This window comes from Taudactylus pleione, unplaced genomic scaffold (assembly GCF_031769625.1).
Source record: "Taudactylus pleione unplaced genomic scaffold, aTauple2 ptg000041l, whole genome shotgun sequence".
NCBI classification, from domain to species: domain Eukaryota; kingdom Metazoa; phylum Chordata; class Amphibia; order Anura; family Myobatrachidae; genus Taudactylus; species Taudactylus pleione.
Window position 1 is genome coordinate 44,628,297 of NW_028284443.1, and position 12,158 is coordinate 44,640,454.

Sequence of the window (12,158 nt, forward strand, 5' to 3'; positions counted from 1 at the left end):
CATCTCTAGCTTAAATGTACAAATTTTCTTAAGACCATTGTAACCAATCAGTAACTTAACATTATTGGTTTTGTGCAATTTACTGATTGAAACAAATATCTGATTGGTTACTGTAGTACAGAGATTCACACACACACACACATGCATATTTTTTTCTCTGTAAAAAATAAAGAAATGAGATGGTAAAGTCAGGAAAGCAAATTATGAGCATCCCTGAGAGAAAACCAGCTAAATTAGAAGCACCGCTAAATAATCTACGTCATCAGAGTAGAATGTCTAGGAAATAATCATTTGTTGTGTACTATGCAATATGCAGCTTGGAAGATTGCAGACCTTCTGACTTTGTGCCTTGTCTCCCTAATCTGCCACAGCTGGTGACACCAGCCTAATTTGTCAGTGGTCTAAAAGGGTGTTATAGTCAAGTCAACCAAGGAAGCTGTGAATGGAGTTATCACCAGATGGTCTGACGTGTTTCTTTCCCATGCTGGTGATTTAGCACCATTCCCCATTCATGTGAAACCTGGTTCATTGATATAGTTAAAGTACAAAAGCACAAATATATGCTATACATATTCCAGCTAATATATAGGTATAACCTTAGCTATGTTCATATTCAAAGAAAATGGGGAGTATGCATGTGACTGTGCCCGGGGGCATATTAATACCTGAGGGTCCCTGTGTGCAGAGGACCCCCTCATCTGGGCAGCGGGTTCCCCCAACCAGGCATCTTACCTCGCTCCAGCAAGAGGATGGGTCCTCCTTCTCTGCAGTGCCATCTTCCCAGTGATATTCGGGAAGATGGAGCACTAGACAGCAAAGGCACTGGCACAGTGCCAGAATCTTTGTGTCACTGCGCAATGCCATCTTCCCATAGATATCAACAACATCTATACTGCACCTCTATGGTACATCATTTAAATTGGAAAGTAATGATAATAGAGATTAGTGGCATCATCAAATTGTGTTTGTTAACAGAAACAGTCACAATACCACAAATGGTCAAATTATCATGAAATAGATATAATTAATAATTATTTTTATATACTGAATATCAATAAGACAACCTTATGAAGAGCTACAAAAAAAGCTGTGAAAACCTTAGAAAAACATTCAGATCTTATCTCACATAAATATTCTTTAATATGATCATTGGCAAACTTGCCAGCACAATAGTGCATGGAACATCCTGCAAACCCAAGTGGATTAAGTCTTCTTAGTAGTAGAGATAGATACAACAAAACTTTTTTTTAGCAGTATAATATTACAATGTGTATCTAAATGTTTCCAATACTATGCTGCCATGAGACGCTGACTAAACTACTTATGCCTTCAGCAGGTACACTGTGATACACTAACCTGCATGCTGATTAAATGGTTTATACTCTGAGCATACATATTGTGACATATGAAGGAACATCTGCTTTATTTATGCTTATTTAATTTGATACAGCATTATGCTATGTTTTAGAAATCAAGATATATGATTAAGGATTTCTATCTCTATCTCATGAAAGTTGTTGAACATCGAAGCATTTATTGAGCAATAGATTAAATGCTGATGTCTAGATATTGACTAAAGATTAAAGATTATTCTGGATTACTAATCTCACCATTATTTGGTGATATTGAATATACTGGAATGAATCAGTGATGATATGTTCTTAAGGGCCTATGTATCAAAGCTCGATGAGAAATAAAATTGTGAGAGAAAAAGTATTAACCCATCAGCTCCTAACTGTCATTTTTCAAACACAGCCTATAAACTGTAAATTGGAAGCTGATTGGTTGGTGAGTTATATCTCACAATTTCTCTCTCATCAAGCTTTGATACATAGGCCCCTTAGTCACCGATATAACAAGTATTAAGTGCTAAGAATTATTTGGAATAATGATGTGAAGGAACATTTTCTTGCAATTTGATGTATAAAAAGGTATTACCTATAATTCACCCACTTCTTCGTTATTAGGTACATTTCAGTAATAATTGGAGATATGATTATTCTCCGCTAAATCATCACCAGATTTGTTATTAAAACGTATTAAAACATTGTATATAAGAATATGTTTTCATTTAAGGGCAGACTCGCCATCTTTTTGAGTGTGAAATAGAATCCCCTTTCTTTTCTTAAATTAACATTAATAAAGGTTATATTTTAACATAAATCACCTTTCCATATTTAGTGTACCTTACAGACACTAAACAAATAAGTGCCTCAAAAAGAGAAATTTCTTCTATTTTAGCTCCTGCTAATTTATTTTTTTTGTATTTGTGTACTCTCCCACTATTACAGCACTACCTCTCATTATAAATGGCATTATTAAATGTTACAGGATTTTTGTACCTCTTCATTCATAAAATAAAAAAATGCATGTTTGCTTAGACAAATATTTGCTGTATTTAATGGTTATATATATTTTAATCTTATATGCTTTTCCTTAGATACATGTACACTGCTTCTATCTATTATAGCTATCATTAGCTGTCTCTTTATGTAATAGTTTTTTTTTGTTTTTTTTTCTTACCATTTTCTATGCTGGACGATTCTTGGGATCCTGGAATGCTACAAGTTCTGAAATGAGCAGTATTGTATGAAAGCTGTAAAGATAATAAAAACGTAAGCACAAGGCAGGGAGCTGGCCTATTAGAATAACATAACAGTCAGGCCAGACTAAGGTTTGTGGCGTTCCTCCGTGCAAAGGGGCTTCCCAGTCAGTTTTCCGGTCCAGATAATGGTAGATAGTAGAATGCAATGATGATAATTTTTCACTTCTAGCCATATAGAAAGATTATTTTCTGATCCTTTATTTTTGGCATCCTGCAAAATCTAGCACTGATGACTACAGCAAGATGCATATAATATACCCATATCTGTGCTGTCAATCTATGAGCAACTGCCCAAACAAAGGTGCAGCATGATACATTTAGTGAATAATCCCTTTTCCATGGCTTCATGCATACACTCCACATTGCAGTTTTAAACAGCAAAGTACATGCACATATATGCCATTTGTTTTTGTAGAATTGATTTCATATTTATTTTTGCATATGATTTTTAATTTTATAGTATCATTAGAGAATGCGAACAAACTGCCTTTCATACCAGTGCTTCTCCAATCCAGTCCACGCTTATACCCCTTTTATACTGTCCTGGAGGGAGGAGCAGGGGCTGCTGGGAGATGTAGCTCTCCCAGCGCCCATTACAGGGAGGGGGGACACCCACGGGGGGTCAGACACACTGGGTGTGCCTCACACACACAGACTCATGCACACACACACACACTCACTCATACACACACACAAACACTCACACACAGTGACAATACTCACCACTGCTGCAGGAGACCAGGTCCGACGCTGGAGGAAGAAGACACTGCTTCAGAAGTGGAGTAATTAAGGACTAATTAAGCTAACTGGAAACTTCCAATTACTTAATTAGTCCTCAGGGGGGGTGCCGCCAGCATGCAATCGGGAAGCCGGCTGACCTTATTTAGGGCTCCCGGGGGGGACTTAAGGTTAGGCACCCCCCCGGGGGACAGGTTTAGGCAGCGGAGAAGGGGGGGTTAGGTTTAGGCACTTAGAGGGGGGGATTAGAGTTAGGCACTTGGGGGGGAGGTTAGGGTTAGGCACCCCTAAGGGAGGGTTAGGGGGGTAGGTTAGGTTAGTTAATACTTACCTAGGGACGATCAGGATTTCCAGCACTGTCAGCCTGCCGCTGCCGGGATCTGTTCCAGTGTCGGGCTGCCGGGAATCGAACCATTTCATACCGATTCCGGTGCCGCCAGGGTCCCAGAGCAAGTCTCGCTGACTATTCCTAAAATTAACCATTTTAGGAAAAATCAGACTTGCTCTGGAGGTGCGTGGAAAAAAACCTCCCGCCGCTCATTATCTAAAAAAACAAAAAAAACACACACCTAATTGAATAGCAAAAATCCCGCACCTGCTAAAAAAAACCTCGCAGGTGGGGATTTTGCTATCCTCGCCCCCAATTGAATATGCCCCATAGTTTTTTTATCTCCAGGACTGTACACCTCTGCAAAACAGCAAGTTCACATATCTGTTTATTAATAGGGGAAGCAATCGGGAAGCCGACTGCCTATATACCGGCAGCCGGCTTCCTGACTGTCTTATCCCGGCAAGGGTGAAATGCCGGGCGTCTAGATGTAGACGCCCGCATTTCCCCGACGCCGGGAGACCGGCGCCCGGCATCACGATCGTAGTGATGCCGGGCGCCGCGAGCGGACAGCCGCGGGGGGGGGAAGGTTAGGTTTAGGGCTCCCGGGGGGGACTTAGGGTTAGGCACCCCCCGGGAGGGTTAGTGTTAGCCTAGGGGGAGGGAGGGCTAGGCACCCCCGGGGGGGACTTAGGTTTAGGCACCCCCCCGGGGGACTTAGGTTTAGGTAGCGGGGAAGGGGGTGGTTAGGGTTAGGCACTTAGACGGGGGATTAGGGTTAGGCACTTGGGGGGGAAGTTAGGGTTAGGCACCCCTAAGGAGGGTTAGGGGGGTTAGGTTAGTGGATACTTACCTATCCACGATCGGGATTTCCAGCGCTGTCGTGCTTCCGCTGCGTCGCACTCTGCTCCTATCGGGCTGCCGCTGACGGGAATCGTGGGCCGGCGGTATTTCATACCCATTCCGTTAATAGATCCTCATATGACATATCAATTTTGGTATCAACATAAGTGGTGTTGGGCATGTGAAAAAGAACTTCACTATATGAAGTAAGAGATTTGTATTCAAATGTAATTGTGTGGTGTCAGGTGTTTCAATTAAAGTGTCATTGATTTTACCTACAGTAGGCAGAGCCAATAATAAAGCAAAAAACATTTATATTGATAAGTCAGTATTGGTATAGTACAGTGGTTCCCTAACTCGGTCCTTTTGGCACCCGTACAAACCAGGTTCTAAAGAAATCCCTTGACTGATCACAGATGGTTAAATCAAAATGAATGAGATACAGTACTAATTAAGTCACCTTTGCTGAACTATAGATATACTTAAAACTTGGAGTTTTCGTATGCCTTGAGAACAGAGGCCCTGATTCAGAGGCGGATGCTCTGAATCAGGGCATTTTTTTTTTTTGTGTCGGCCTCCAGGCCGCTCGCTAAGCTGTGGGTGACCACCCACAGCTTTTGCGAGCGGCCAGGCGATGGTCGTGACCATCGCGATCATCGGGCTTGCGACGAGACCCTTGTGGTAGGGTCTCGTCCATCGCAATCCCCAATGAGCTTCCGGCTCTAATAGACCCGGAAGCTCACTACTGAGGCCGCCCCCAAACAGCAGGCATTCCTTCGGGAATGCCTCCGTTTGGACAGCCACCCCCCCCGCCCGCCTCCAAAACGGGGCGAGCTGTCAATCATAATCGACAGCCACCCTGTTTTGGTGCGAGACCCATAGCGACGGAGCGTCTGTCGCTGGCCGGGTCTCACGCATGCGCACGCCAGTGCCGGCTCCGGTGTGCGCATGCGCAGTGGGGGATCATCGACCTGCTTGCGAGCGCTGTGCGCTCATGAGCGGATCTGAATCAGGCCCAGAGTTCACGAACCACTGGTATAGCATCAGTATATGAAAAAGGTGCACAGGAGAAGGTGATGTAAGCAAATCCATCTGCTATTTTGCAAAAATAATTTTAAAATGGAAGCAAATGTCTTATTGATTGGTCTTCTTACAGCGCCTTTTTTCCTGTCCACCAGATAGACTCAAATGTATTGTACACCAAGCCATAAACCTTACTAAAGTTCCAGTATAAAAATATATACAGTGTGGACTTTGTTACGCAATTAGGAGCTAGTTTTTTATATCCACTAATACTTGCCGGCATATTTATCAATATTATTTATACTAAAATAATGTGAAAACAGTTATTTTCACAACCTTTTCACATTATTTTAGTATCACCTAATTGTATGAAAGAGCTGTTTGGAGGAGAATTAGCAAAATTGTCCTACAAGCTCTTAAATTTGCAATTTTTTTTTGTGGGAAATGTGATCTTCTTCAAATTTACTAATGTTCAAATGTAAATAGAATCCAGAGGAAGCCCTGCGATAATAATTCTATCTTCAGATGGGGTTATGCAGGGTTACCTCCGGTTCCCCGTCTCCTTCTCTGCTCTGCCTGACATCTGACAGGCAGAGTAGAGCCCGGAGCCGGTCTCTGTCATCAACCTGTGTGTCTAAATAGACCACAGGCTGATGACAGAAGTGTACGAATAGAAAATGAATAAAATAAAACTTACCTAATTTTTTCCGGAAAATACAGTGAGAATTGTGCCGAGGTGATTCGCAAGGACAGAGCATTCTCGCAAGCTCTGTCCCCTGCAAGAGATGTTTGATACATTCAAGTGATATTTCCTAAATTCACAATGCAAATTTAGGCAAAAATATCACACTACAACCACATTTTAAATGCAGACTGTAGTAAATATGGCCCTTGGCATTTGTTCATGCCACTGTCATTGCATGTTGATGTTGTTTGCAAAACATGATGGATGAGTCTCCTGTGTCTCTTAATTTATTGGGTACAATCCTGTTTTTTTCTGATAAGATATTAAATGTGTAATGCTAATTTTTCGAAGAACCTGGACTGCAGATAAATAAAGTACTTTTGGTGTTTGCTTCATTTAATATACAAATATGGGTTCATTTGAGATACATAAAGAATCATGGGTTTACAGTCCATTTCGAAGAAGCATACTTACTTTCTGTTTTTAAAAAGTGTCAGCTTAACAGTACCCTATATCAAGGGCAGTATCATCTAGCACATTATTTAGCGGATCACTGTAATATGTTTATGGAGCTGTATCTGTGTGATTGATGCCTAAACAAAATCAATTATTTTTAAGCTATTTTAAATTGCTTTTCCAAAGATGTATTGATTTAAATACCAACTTACTGTAAATTGTAACAACCATTTCATTTATTTCTACTTTCTTTCTATAATGTTCAATTATAAACATGACACTCATACTTTGTTAGAAGTATAGATCCTTTCCTGCCCGCTTCTCTCTTTGGGAGCCTGTCTATGATGGAACCCTGACCTGTAAATGTAGCTGGAATGATGATGGAAGACTACCTGACCCACTAATATTGACCAATAGCATAATTTGGATATAAAATATCTAAATAAGAATGCACATTAAACTGGATAAAAATTCAATTAAAAATATTCCCAGACTTATCTAGCTGGTAGGAATTTAGCAATGCCCCATGCAAGTTCATTGGTCAGAGCTCTGTGCTATTGCAGGTAGCTGCCATATATGTGTCATGTCACTAATAAGACCATGCCATCTTATATTGTTTAGCAACATTCTAACTCTTGCCCTTTCAGCAGAATAATAAAGATATTTAAGCTATTAGCTATTCTTCTGCTTGGTTCATTAGCACTCACGGTGAGCATAAAACTTAATAATCTACCTGCCATAGGGAAAAATACATACTTGGGTTCAGTGACTGCCAGGGCCGGATTAAGGCACTGGGCACTGTGTTGTGTCAATTTTATTGGAGGGGTCCCCACAACTTAGTTAGCACAACTTAGTAACTAAGTTGTGGGGGGCCCCTTCAATAGAATTGACACCCCACAGTGCCCCCCTTGAATGTTTCACAGTTCCTCCCCCCAATATACCCCATAGTGCCCTTGCAATACCACCACCACTCCTGCCCCCCATGTACTCACCTCCCGTGGCATGTCAGGTGCCAATTGAAACCTTGCAGCTCTTCTGTGTTCTGCATGCACAATAACAGTGCATACAGCACAGAGCGGCTCCCAAGTGAGTGCCCTCGGATGTGATGTGTCACATGATGCTGATGAGAAGACTTGGAAGCTGCTTTGCGCTGTATGCACTCACTGTGCATGAAGAACACAGAGCCACGGCAGCCCCCATCTCGGAACAGGTGCATCTGGACACCTGTTCTTGGCGATTACTGGGTCAGACCCACCCTGTATGGAGGGTCCCTCTGTGTGTGGGGGCCTCGGGGAGACCATCCCTGTCGCCTCCCCTTAATGTGCCAGTGGTGACTGCCCCTCCATAGATGTTGTACTGCTCTACCATCCCTTGCTTCTTTTCTTGTGAGTGGAGAGATGGCGGCATCGTCTGCTCCTCTGTCAGACTAGAAGTGTGGCACTGGGTTGTGATATTATAGCCCTGGTCACACTCCAAGCTCATCACCAACATGAAAGAGTAGCAGCTTCACAGGTAAGAAACCGCAGCTGTTGTTTCTCTATGTCACCTGCTGATGATCAGTGTAGAAGTCCTGCATGGAAAATCAAAACACTGAATGAGAGATAATTTGTATCCATTCCAAACAGAGATTAATGTTCAGGAGGACATATTATTAATTTACCCAAAAGGCACAGAGCAACTGAAGAAGAGTGGGCAGCTCCTGGGAAAACTTCAATACCGGTCAAAAATTTCAGAACACCCCCATGTTTCCAGCTTTTATTGAAATTTATGCAGTTTATTGTCTCAATGTACTCTCAAATTAAAGCATACAACATGTAAACAATAGAAGATAAAAAAGAAATTATAGAATCATTTTGTTATAACAAAACTGAATCTCGTGGCATTTTTTATACAATGGAAAGCAAATATTGTCCAGGAACTTCTTTTTATTTACTGACCTCAATATCCGTTATTTAACAGATGTTCTCTCCCTTTGAAACTCAGGAGGGAGGTAGATTTGGGTCCATTATCTGATGAGAATTGGGGGCAGGTTTTTGGCTCATTTAAAGACACTTGTCCTTGTGTTCAATACCAGCACATACATTATTACATTCTTCACAGGTTATACCGCTCCCCTTTGTCCCTACTCAGGATGTGACTTAATTCTAACTCATGCTGTCCTAAATGTGGGGCTCCAGATTCTGGGTTCTGGCACCTCCATTGGGATTGCACTGTTGTTTTTGCTTTTTGGACTTGAGTTTGAGCCTATATTCAAATAACTGCTCAACTGCTCCCATTATTATCTCATAGAGTTTATTTTTTTTTTTATTTGGCCTTGGCCTGGAGAAATAATGCAATAAAATAATCTATAGGTATATTCTCTGTCTCTCCACCTTGGCTAAAATTATTATAGCCAGAACATGACTGGCTCCTGAACCTCCAGATATTTTTAAGTGGAGAGCACTTGTTAATGATGTCTCTAATCATGAACGTTATTTATATACACACAGAAATGCTATTTTCAAATTTCACAAAATCTTGGATTGCTGGTGTCATTCTTGATTTAGTATATACACAGTGATCCCCTACATGACTTGTATCACAATTTCATTGTTAATGTCTTGCTTCCATACTATACCATATTGTCGATTGTTCTCTGTATTATGTGTTTTTTTTTATTCCTAACGCTAAATTTTGTTACTCTTATTACTCGTATGCGTTAAATTGTATTATTACAGTCTGTACAGGCAGAGATTATGTTTATATTATATTGTGTTTTTCATTTATGTTATCTGTTTTTCTTTGTGAGGCTTATGTATATCTGAAAAAAAGTTTCAATAAAAACGACCCGATTTAAAAAAAAATATTGTCCAGAAAGTTCTTCCCAACACTGAAGAACACTGAAGAACATTTGCAGGTTTCACCCTTCTGTCCAGTTCATTCCAAAACAGCTTGAAAGGTGTGTTTAAATCTTTGAGACTATGCCGGCCATTCCATGATTTGAAACCTGCTGTCTTGTTCTTTTCCTCAAAAGTAGTTCTGACATGGCCTGAAGGTATGAATTTTGTCTTTATCTTGATGAAGGATGAACCCTTGACCACATAGGCATAGACCACAGGGTAATGCATGGTGCTGCAAAATGCTGTTGTAACCCTTTTGGTTTGGGGTGTCAATCACTGTGCAAATCATTGACTCCTGATCCAGCTGAAGAGCCATACCCATCGTGCTTCCTCCTCCATGTTTGACAATTAGTGTCACATATTGAGGAACCATCCTTTTGCCTAGTTGATAGCATATAAAAACCCTGCGTGATGAATCTAAGATGGTCCTGTTTACACATAAGGGGCAATAAGTGGCTAAAAGAGGTAGTAACAAAAATAGAAGTACTAGGAAGGCTGATAGACTTAAATGAAGAGGTGAGTTTTGAGGACCACTTGAAACTTTGGATACTAGCCGCTAATAATAAGACATTGGAGTCTGTTTCACAGGCCAGGAGCAGTAGGTTCAAAATCCAATAGGCAGGAGTGCAATTTGTGAGGCTGAGGTCATGGTCTACCAAATTTGGAATGGTGGTGTCATTTGACCAGGATCAGGTTTTTGCCAAGGTTTGAACTTCATCAGAGCCACACAATCCCTAAAGATGGGAACTCTTACATTACACAGGTTCCGGGCTGGCTCAAGTGGAAATTGACAGTCTGCCAAACACCTGTATGAAAGCTACAAATGTATCCTTTTATTCTCACAGACTGAGCAGAACTTATGACTCATGCAAGTTCATATTAAATCCAGAGTTAGTTCTTTTTAAAGTGACCATATATATTAGTCAGCTCTCTGTGTTTGCATGCAAGAGTGTAATTAAAACTTTGGGGGCCACATAGCAAGATCTTATAAGGGCCCCCTCAGAGGTAAAAAAAACATACATTTTCCCCTACACAGAGCCCATTTATGTTATGCCACACAGAGCCCATTCAAATTATGCCACACAGTAGTACCTCTTATACACATTATGCCATGCAGTAGTAGTGCCCCTTATACATTATGCCACACAGTAATGCCCTTTACACATTATACCACACAGTAATGTCCTTTACAGATTATGCCACAAAGTAGTAGTGCACCATATAACACTCGTTACCTGGCAACCAATCAGGAGCCGCCACTGCTGATTGGCTGCCGGTCTGCAAGCAGATTGCCTTGTGACCAACAGTGCTCTCTCCATGTCTGCCTGCCAGAACACCAGCTGTAATCAGCTGGCGGGCCAACACCAAATCAACACCGCTGTCAGCCGGCCCCCCTCGAAGGCCCAGACTGGACTGGCCCACCTTGTATGCATAACCGAGTGAAGGGGGAACAACGGGCAAGAGGCAGCTCTGGCACCATACCAGCTACACCCTTTGCACCCATGGCAGTTATGCCACTGTTTGCATGCATGTTAGCAAACAGTGGGGTCCTATTCAGGATCAATGGAATTGGGTTATAGGTGAGGACAATGTAAACAAAGGCTTCAGGTGTTTTTCAGGGTCCAGTCTTCAACTCAGGCAATTCCAAGTAAGATCTGAAGGGGTGTAGTTAAAAATGTTGACATTCTGAATGTCGACAACAGAATGTTGACATGATATGACTGTTGACATGGATTTTATGTTGACATGTGACATGTAATAATGTCAGCATTGCCAGAATGTTGACAGTCAGTTTTAGGCTTTTTTCTCCATAACCCTACCTTACCTTAACCGCAGCCTAACCCTAATCCTAAATCTAACCATAGTCTAACCTTAACCCTAAACCTAAGACTAACACTGACTGTTGACATTGTGCCTGTTGACATTATGACAATGTCAACAATATGTCAACATTGTGAATGTCAATATTTTCAATGTTGACATTTTACCCATGTCACCATTCTGAATGTCATACAATGTTAACATTCCTGTGTCAACATTCTGAATGTCAACTTAATGAGTGCATACCTTTAAAGCACTGTGTAGGAACACAAACTCAACTGCAGCAGATACTCCTGTTAGGGATATACACCTCTTGTTGTAACTGCACTTACATACAATGAAGGAAGTGTGCTTGATTGATAAACTGAATGTATAGGAGCTCTGATACAACTGCAAAATAGTGTGTGGATGACTGTAGTTAAACATGTTTCACCAGTGTTGTACTGGTGCATGAAGGGCCCACCAGTGGAATGCAATAGTTGGGGTCTGCTAAAGGGCAGTGGCACACCAGTGTAGGGCTGTATCAAGCCACTATAAGGGCAGGAGGAAACTAGACACTATATTTTTCTTCACATGCTGCTCCTGCCTGCCAGATATTTCCTCACCTACTACTCCCGCGCACCATATTTATCCTCACTTGACACTCCAACTCACCAGATCTTTCCTCACATGCTATCTGCTACTCCTGTACACCAGATTTGTGCTCATATGCTACTCCTGTACACCAGATTTGTGTTTATATGCTACTCCTGTGCACCAGATTTGTGCTCATATGCTACT